The 10,626-nt window shown below is 34.0% G+C and overlaps 1 long non-coding RNA gene across 1 annotated transcript; it reads right to left on the minus strand.

Annotated features, from left to right (window-relative positions):
• Positions 1 to 1,830: 1,830 nt before the first annotated feature.
• LOC128296388 (uncharacterized) lies at positions 1,831 to 3,041 on the minus strand. The gene is made up of 2 exons (XR_008287004.1): positions 2,843 to 3,041; positions 1,831 to 2,134 (listed from the first exon to the last, which is right to left on the minus strand). It is a non-coding gene; the product is annotated as an uncharacterized LOC128296388 (long non-coding RNA).
• Between the last annotated feature and the right edge of the window lie 7,585 nt (positions 3,042 to 10,626).

A 10,626-nucleotide genomic window follows, 5' to 3' on the forward strand; every position in this document is an offset into this window, starting at 1 on the left:
CTCTCGGCGATCATTTCCACCACCGTGATCGAGGTGACTCGTGTGTCACGAGGGTCGATCGCGTCCTCGTCTAGAAAAGCCCAAACGCCTCTAGACCGGCTCACATCATCTCGAAATCTCTTCGATGCTTGTTGAAGAGACTTTCCGAGGACCTCTTCGAATTCTCCGGTTCCCACATCAGCTTTTTGTTTCTCCTTTCTAAGCTCTTCGACTTTACAAGCTCGCTCAACAAGTACTACGAACTCTCATATCTCGAGGATGCCAACAAACATCCTTATATCATCATTCAGCCCATCCTCGAAGCGTTTACATAATAGCTTCGGACGAAATGCATTCTCGCGTCTGGCTAAGCCTCACAAATTTTCGTTCGTAGTCGATGGCGACATCGAACCTTGCTTAAGATCAAGGAATTCCCTCCGCTTTTGGTCGATGAATCTCGATCGATATACTTTTTTCGGAACTCGGTTTGAAAGAATTCCCAAGTCACTTGCTCTCTAGGCACCACAGAAGTCAGAGTACTCCACCAATAGTAGGCGGACTCGCGTAGCAAGGAGATGGTACACTTTAAGCACTCATCAGGTGTACAGGATAGCTCATCAAGCACCGGATAGTGTTATCTAACCAAAATTCAGCTCGCTTCGGCATCATCATCATTCGTAGCCTTAAATTCAGTGGCCCCATGTTTTCGAATCCTATCGACCGGGGCTTACTTGACCTTATTTGGTCATCCACGGAGGTATTGTAGGTGCGGGGTTGCATTTGTCGGGAATGGAGGTTGTGGAACAGTAGTGTTGGTTCGAATGTATTGATTAAACCATTCATTCATCACACTATAAAAGGCTTGCCTAGCCTCGTCATTAGGATTGCTGGCCATTGGTTGAGAGTCCGCCGCGCTGTCCCTTGCGCGAGCAGCGCCACACTCTCCACATCATCAGCTATCGCTTCGGTTGGGATCGGGATCCATTGCTATAAACAAACACAAAGTCAAATTGTCGAAATCACCACACTATCGATTCATCATTTAATGGCATGTATAGCTAGACCCCAAACACATCACGGTAGTCCTAGAATCGACTAAACCGTGGCTCTGATACCAATAAAATTGTAACACCCCAAACCCGAGACCATCGCCGGTGTCGGACACGAGGGGTTAGCAAGCCAAGTTCACTTGTTTTGCCCATCCATTTGACATTTCCAGTCAGGCTGGAAAAACTGCATCACTGTCGCCTTAAAAATCATATCTCGAGTTTCAAAACTCGGAAACTGGTTTCGTTAATTTTCCCTGAATTTAGACTCAAATATCCATCCATGGATTTATTTCTAGGATTTTTGGTCGGGCCAATTGGTACAGTTTATTAGTTAAAGTCACCCATGTTACAGGGATCGACTGCTCTGACCTTTGCGCGGTATAATTTGAATATCTCTCCGTACAGGGCTTTAATGCTGGTACCGTTTGTTTCTAATGAAACTAGACTCAAAATGGAATCTGTAAATATAAGGTATGTCTCCTAATTCTTTCTGGATAATTTATAGTAAATTTTTAAAGTTGCGAAAGGGAACCCAGAAACCATTCTGGCCCTGTCTCACAATAGCTTTAATATCTCTTAACATGTAACTCCTATGACCATTTCGTTTCGTCCATATGAAAATAGACTCATCAAGGTTTATTTACATAGCTTATTCACTATTTAATTCCAATCCTACGAATTTTGGTGATTTTTCACATTCACGTCACTGCAGCTGGCAGCATCTGTTTTAAGGTAGGTCTTACCTATTTGGTAGTCTCCATGAACCAACTAGTCTTGCCATACATAGGTTCATATATGATCATTTTAACCATGCCAATGGCTGATCATGTGACCAACATTCCCATTTCCAAGCCATAGCCACATCATGACACCAAATATATATACATACAAACCACAATTAGTCTAAGTCGATACTTCACTTTTACGAGCCATTTTCGCATGGCCGTACATATATACATCACAACATATTTAACCAACAAGGGGTGGTCCTATACATGCCATTTCAAGTTCAACCAAGAATTTATACCAAAATGGGGGCTTGATAGTGTGGATGACTTCGACTTCAACGATCCCAAATCCGATTGCTTCGAGCGAAATCTAGAAAACTGAGAGCCAAAGCAACGGGGTAAGCATTTTTATGCTTAGTAAGTCTCAAGGAATATAATCAACTCTAATTACAGCAATACATTCACATAGCCAAATGCATCATTTCATTAATACACATTCTTACTTCACACTTCATCATTATATAATTTCACAAAGTATCAATCAATTCAATAACTAAAATTCATTAGTCGATTGAGCGAATGTTGCTCAAACATGTCGACTTTCCAATGCACATATAACATACCTTATCCTTTGGGCTTTTCGAGTGTACTAATTGAATTCATTACAGCAACCAACACTCACCTCCAGCCCAAGATTCTTGAATATAACCGGATATAATCACGTGCACAAATGCCTTCGGTCTTAGCCCGGATAGAATAACTTCATACGAATGCCTTGGGTCTTAGCCCGGATATAGCCACTAGCACAATTGCCTTGGTCTTAGCCGGATATAATTTCCAGCATAATTGTCTTGGGGCTTAGCCGGATATCATTCAATTTCTCATGTACACATACATCAATAATCATTGGACATACATATTTCATTTTTGTTACTAAGGCTCAAACACACATATATTCACAAGCATATTCGCCTTGGGACTTAGCCCGGGTATCATTCAATTTCTCATACACACATAAATCAATAATCATACACAACCATACTTCATCTCACATAATTCAAGTAAGGTCACTTCTTGAGGACTTACCTCGGATGTTGTCGAACGGCTTTTTCGGCTATTCGATCACCTTTTCCTTCCCCTTGTCCAATTGTGGCCCTCTTAGCTCTTGAGCTAATTCAAACAAATTCAATTTATTAAAACCTCATTGTGCTTGCTTATGGCCGAATATGACAAGGAGTTTAAATGGTCATATGGCCACTCTTTAGCTTGAATACACAATGGTCATGCACATTTTATACTACATCAAGCAATTCATTACAATTTATTTGAGCATCAAGGAAAAGCTAAGGCCTTCAATAGGCTACCCAAGGCCGAATATTCATGTACATGTTGAGGTCAATTTTGCACTTAATACCTCACAAAAACAGCATGCATTTTACTAGTTAATGCTTTGCACATTATGGCCCAAAACTTACAATATAGCATCAAGCACTTATATGTGTGCTAGGCCGAATTGTGCTTGCAAATTTCACAAGCATTCTTCCACATCTTCTTCTTTAAACCAATATATTCATCACTTACTTCATAGCCAAAACATCATGTGCAAACATATATATACAATATGAGCATGGCCGAATTTCAAGGTGTCCATAGCCATCCAAAATACAAATTTTAACTAACATGCAAGAAGCATGAACCATGCTCATGAATGCATCATGGCGAATATGACAATCATGCTCCATTCAACTTCAATCATGGTTAAACACACAAAAGAAAACTCAAAATCTTACTCAAGAGTAGACAATCCATCATTGCATGCATCATCATCAAACTTCACACTTAGCATGCAATGGCTTTATCACCATAACAACTTCGCCAAATACCATTTCCATGGCATAACAAGGATTTGAGCCATGGCTAACATGCACATCAAGTTAGCAACCAAACCATGCATGAAACTCCCAACACAACCTCATACATACCTTAATCTTGATGCAAACTTAGCCAAATCTCCTTCTAGATCTCTTCCAACCCAAGCATGAAGCAAAAATCCTCCCTCTTTTCCCTTAGTATTTTCGCCAAGAAGATGAGAAAGGATGAACAAATTTTTCTTTTCTTTCTTTAGGACATTCGCCAAGCCTATGGAGAAGGATGAACACTTTTTTTGTTTCTCATCCTACTAACACTAATTTTTTTTCCATACTCTTATTTTATCATTTCTAACATCATCCATTAGTAAAACATGTTGGGAACATGTTTCCCTTGCCCATAATTTGTCATGGCCGCCACTCCTCCTTAGGAAGGGATTATTTGACATGCAACTCCACCTTTTGTTAACATGTACTAACAAGCCATTTAAAATTAGCCTATCATATTTCACCATGTTTCACTTTGATCCCTATTTAATACTTTCTCATACAAATGGGTAAAATTAGAGAATGAAATTTCCACATATGCATGCACACACATAGTAAGCATAGAATATAACAATTAATTATTTTTATGACTCGGTTTAGTGGTCCCGAAACCACATTCCGGCTAGGGTCTATTTTGGGCTGTCACAGTGTAGTCGACCCCTGTAACATGGGTAACTTTAACTAATAAACTGTACTAATTGGCTAGACCAAAAATTCTAGAAAAAAATGTGTAGATGGAATTATGAGTCTAGTTTCAGGAAAAATTTACGGAACTAGTTTTCGAGTTCTGGAACTCGAGATATGAGTTTTAAGGCGACAGGGACGCAGTTTGCCAGCTAGGCTGGAAATGTGAAAAATAGTCTGTGTGACACATGAGAGTTGGTCTTAGAACCCCTCGTGTCCGACTCCGGCGACGGTATCGGGGATGGGGTGTTACATCTTTTTCTTGAAATTTTAACAGAGGAGGCCCAGAAAGGAAATAAGCCTTCTAATACTTTCAAAGCAGTTTCTATTAATCGAGTTGTCGAAGCTATTTCTGAAAAATTTCAAGTCCAATACGATGCAAAACATGTGGAAAATCATTTGAGGACTGTAAAAAAACAGTGGCAGATTTTATGCACAATTCGGGGTGAAAGTGGTTTTGGATGGGATGATAACATGAAAATGATCACATGTGATAGAGTGACATATGATGCAGCAGTAATGGTAATATATGTATATATATGGTAAGTATATTTCAATTATTTTTTACTTGTTATTCTAATTTTGTATAATATCCAACAGGCGCACAAGAAGTATGAGCAATTTTTGAATAAAAGCATTGATCATTATGATGAAATGGCTTTGGTTGTTGGCAAAGATATGGCAATAGGGAGTTTTGCCAGAACATTTGCTGACATAGATTTGGATGATGATAACATAGATTCAGTGCCTATAGACTGCGAGAATGAAGCGACTCAAGAGGTAAGAACAAATGTATCTTCATCCGCACATCCAAACGTAAAAGAAAAAAGGCTCAAAAAGTGTCAATGATGAACAAATTAAATTTGTGGGTGAACAACTTGGCAAAATTGCTAATGCTTTGGAACAATTTATCATGGATAAGACACCACATCTTTACGAAGAAGTGATGTCAATGGAGGTAGAAGGATTTGATGATGACTTCCTTTGTTCTGTGTTTGATTATTTAGTGAGTCATGAATCTGAGGCAAAAGCTTTTTTAGTTAAAAGTAAGAAGCATAGAAAAATTTGGCTTCAAAAATTTTCTCAAGGTTGAAGATATTGATACTTTTAATGTGGTGTAATATTAGTTATGCACTTGGACAATATTGTTGTTATCATGTGGTGTAATATTAGTTATCATATGGTGTAATATTAGTTATGCACTTGGATAATGTTGTTGTTATCATGTGGTGTAATACTAATTATGTATTTGGATAATATTATTAATTTCTAGTATTAATTGTGGTTTGGAAGCTAATTTATAATTATTCAATCCTTATTTTTAATTTTTATAACACAATTACAAATAATTTATTTGACTTTAGTTGTTTTCAATTTATGATGTTAATATTCTAATTTAATAATTGAGTATTATTATATATTTAAAATGATTTATTTATTTATAAATAAATCATTGCAATACATGTAAAAACAATTTAAAATATAAATTTATTAATATATATATATATAAAGTAAACTCAATCAAACAAAGAAAAGATAATAAATTCTTAAATATATAAATTTTATTAAAACGACTTTTCAGAAAATATTTTCAAGAAATCGCCAAACAATGTAAAATATTTTACAGATTCATCCAAACACCGTAAAAGTAAATCATTTTCCGAAATCATTTTCCAAGAAATTATTTTTCTGAAATCATTTTCTAGAAAACATTTTACCTGCAAACAAACGGAGCCTTACTTCATTAAGACAAGTGAGAGATTGTTGGGAAATATGCCCATGTTATAGTAAACATGTAATTGTTTTCTATTTATTTGAACAATAATTGTTTTCTATTTATTTGAATGATGAATAAATAAATAAAGTTAATTTCACATTTCACTATTATTTCTTTTGTATTTTCTATCTTTTATATTTTGCATGCATAGCGATATTGTGACAAACAAATATTAGCTCATTGATTGTCTAAAGTTCCAACTGAAAATAAATGACATTGTAAAGAACGTTTACATTGCAAGAAAGACAACTTACTTCAGTAGATAATCTAAATGAGTCCATAATCCTATTAAAGAATCAAAGTGAGCATTTAATTCAAATACTGAGAAGAATTATAATGTCATCTACAATTCCAATTGGGGAGATGACTAGTCTTAGTTATTGGAGAAGTTGAGTCTACAGGTAGAGATAGATGTATTCATTGGTAGAATGGTACATTAGACTAGACCCAAGCTGAATTAATTCTGAATCCATTTGTTAACTAATTCACTTATGATGTTAATGGTGTGATTTACCTAAATCCTTAGTTAGTCACTGACCATACGTATACAACTCATGTGCTTTGATATAAGTGGAGGCTTATGCTTTAAAGATGATCGAGCCCATAGCCAGTATGTTGGGTACATGACTTGTGTATGGCATGACTTTACTAGCAACAGTGGAATTAATAGCTCAATTAAAGAGTTAATAATATCCTCTCATTGCCATTGTGTGGATTAATAAATATGGAACGTGGTCACAGGTTTCTTGTTCTCAAACAAGTAATTTATCACATTCATTTGTTGAAAGTGATCATATTAATAATTAAGAAGACACAATGGTGACAATGAGATAAAATAGGATTGTATTGAGTGTGTAACAGCCTGATTTAGACCCTAATCGGAACGGTGGTTTCGGGATCACGAATCTGAGTTATAAAAATATTTAAAAATTATTTTCTGTGTTTATTAGGTGTGAATTTGTGTGTGTGAAATTTTCGTGCTTTGATTTTGTCATTTGAGTGCCTGATTAAATAAAAGGACTTAATCGCGTAAAATGAAAATTTGATGGTTAATTGTTAAAGGGAAGGATTGTTGTTGTCTTTTTAAATGGAGGTATTTATGTTGCAATTTTCCCATGATAACATGCAAGGGACGGTAATGACCATGATTTAAAATGGTTTTATATTTCATTAAAAGGGGTAAAAATGTAAAATGATTAATAAGTTATAATATCATAAAATATAAAATAAAAATTAAGTGTTCATACTTTGTTCTTGGTGACCAAAATGAAAGAAAAGAAAAATAAAAAAATATTTTAAGGGTTCGACAATATTGAAGCTTGATTCAAGGTGAGTTTTAACTCGGTTTTTGATAATTTTTACGTTTTTGAGATCGTTGCAATGTAATGTACAAAGCCCATGCTTGAAATTTTTTTTTTGGTGAATATTTTGAGTTATGCCATTGATGAATATTTGATCTTTGTGAAGTTAGTTTGTGAAATATGAAATAAATTGAGGGGATAAATTGTGAAATAAATGAAATGTATGGACTTGTATGAACACAAGGAAGATTCGGCCTAAGCATGATATATTGAAATTTTACATATTTTGTGTTTTGTGCAATAGGGACTAAATTGTAAAAAGTGTAAAATGTCAGGGGTAAAATGGTAATTAGCTCATTTATGTGTTTTTGGACTAAAATGAACGAAAATATGTCTGAATGAGTTTAATTTGAATATGTTTAGATCAAGAACCAAAGAAATCTGATTTGGATCAGGGAAAAACTAAAGTTGTGGACTAGTCGTCCCGTTCCGATTTTTATCATCTGAGGTAATTTTATAAGCAAATAAATGCTGTTAATTTTGGATATATATATAATTTTTAAATGCTGAATCGAATTTTATGATTATATATACATAATGACCGAATGTGTACATGCTTGAGAATTAAGTATTACGATTTGATTCGGCTAAGTTACGACTTCCGAAAGCCCCGTATGAACCTTAGGTATGGCTAGGATACATATGTCATGAGATAGGATCTGATATGTGTTTTCATGCAAGACCACGTCTGGGACTTTGGCATCAATATGTGGTTACGTGTAAGACCATGTTTGGGACATCGGCATCGTATTTGATTCGTGTAAGACCCTGTCTGGGACAGTGGCATCGGTATGAGATAGCATGTAAGACCACGTTTGGGATGTTGGCATTGTGTGATAAATGTGATTATCCGAGTATCCTATTCAATTCTGAATGGTTCAAAGGGTAATATCAAGTTAAGATCAAATGTGAAATTGAGCTAAAATGTCAAGTATGTGCTAAATTAGTTGATTTGAAAGGTAAGGCGAGTATATATATTTGAGATGAACAAATAAATATGCATTATGAAAGTAAGAATTATACATGTTTATGAAGTTATGTGTATTCGGCCAAGTTAATATAATTAAACATCGTTCATGTGATGGTATATGAGTTTAAAGCATTAAAAATGTGTATTTGATTAAAGATTATTTGATTTGGTTTAGTTGATTAAATACAAATGATCATTTTATTATTACTTGCTTATGACTTACTAAGCTATGATAGCTTACTCTGTGTGTATATGTTTTCATTTGTTTTATAAATTTCGAGATCCAGTTACGAGCTTGGGGATCGTTAGCAAAGTCTATCACACTATCGACTATCTTCGATATTTTATAAGCTTAAATATTAAAACCTATGGCATGTATAGGCTAGATTATATGTTGAAATGTTGGATCTTGGTTTATGTAAGCATGAGCCAAGTGAAAATTGCTTATTACTTTATTAAGTTTGGATTTAATGATTCGTTTTGATGATGGTCATGTTTGATTTTGGTGTTCTACTATTATATATATATATATATATATATATATATATATATATATATATATGTAAATCTTGGTTGATATGCTTTGATAAGGTTATGTTATGTGACATAATAATACTTATATGTGTATTCGGTTATGGCATAAGCTTGATATTAAAGTATATTTCATGGCATATATTATATGTGTGGTGTTTGGCTATATGGTTTGGTTTGATTATTAGATTAGTTGATGAATTATTAATTTGATAGAGGATAAATATATTATGGTAAGTATATTCCATGACATGTTTGAATGGTGTTTTGATTATTTGAATTAGTCGAATATCGGTATGTATGACTTATAAATTAATTATGTTGATAAATTTATTATATTACATATATGTGATAGTATTCAATCATAAAATTCACGTTGTGAAATGCTCAATTTGATGTATATATATATTGGTTTATTAAATGATATTTTGGCTTATTATAAAGTATATAAAATTTGTATGAATTTTTGTGGTTAACTTTACTACTTGAATTAATAAGAAGAAAGTTGGTTTTGTGTTAGATTTTGGTATATGGTATAGTATGTGTAACTATCATATTTGGATTTGGCATTTGTACATTTAAATTAGGGTGAATTGATTTGATTTCATGAATATATTATATAAATGTTGTATTGGTTATGTGAATAGTTATTAAGTGAACCAAATGCACTATTATGTTCGGGTGGTAATAAATTTAGTTAATAGATTATGTCTATGAAGTCATTGGTTGTGAAATGATTAACTTTGTTTGATTAGAAAATGGTTTATTTAAGGTTGTGGTTGAATGGTATAATTTGTATTATATATTTATGATTAACCTTGATATCTGAATATGTGGGCAGATGAATTGATTATGTATTTACAATTTTTGTTATGATATTGGCATATACATTTTGGTATGTTTGATTTAATAATTACATTTGAAATGGTTCGTAGTTGATTTAATATATGATGACTGACATAATGTTTCGTTTATAAGAAATGTTATATGCATATATAGTAATAGAGAAGAATAAAAGTTAACATTGAACAATGCATATGTATTTGGCATGTTGCATATATTTTCGACTAAAGTTTAGGTAAATGGCCATATGAATAGTAACTTGGTTTTTAATTTATATGTAACCTATAATATTTGATTTGATTTAGTATATGTTCAAATGTGATGAATTAAAATGATTAGTTTCTATGTGTATCCATGAATGTCAGAAAGTTCTGTTTCGTTTGGTACTACCTCGTAACCCCTTTCCGGCGACAGATATGGGTTAGGGGTTTTACAGAGTGAACGGATTAAACTCAAAGGAATCAAGGATATCATATGAGGGTAACACACACATGGCAAGGTCATTGGAAAAATCAATTGGATGAATTGCTTTCGTAAAGAGTACAATAAGGAATTTTCAATCATGGTACTTCTAGACTGACTCCATGATTAAGTAATCACAAATTATAGGAATTATGCTTCTGAGCATAATTCAAACCACCAGAGCCTAATTGCATATGTTCGATTGGTCCCTCTTCTAGCTCAACAAAAGCTCGATCGGACTGCATTGAATTAGAAGAAAATTCTGTAACACCCCTCGCCCGAATCCCTCGCCGGAACAGGGTTTGAGGTGCTACCCGACTTAAACT

This window comes from Gossypium arboreum, chromosome 8 (genome assembly GCF_025698485.1).
Source record: "Gossypium arboreum isolate Shixiya-1 chromosome 8, ASM2569848v2, whole genome shotgun sequence".
Lineage (NCBI taxonomy): Eukaryota > Viridiplantae > Streptophyta > Magnoliopsida > Malvales > Malvaceae > Gossypium > Gossypium arboreum.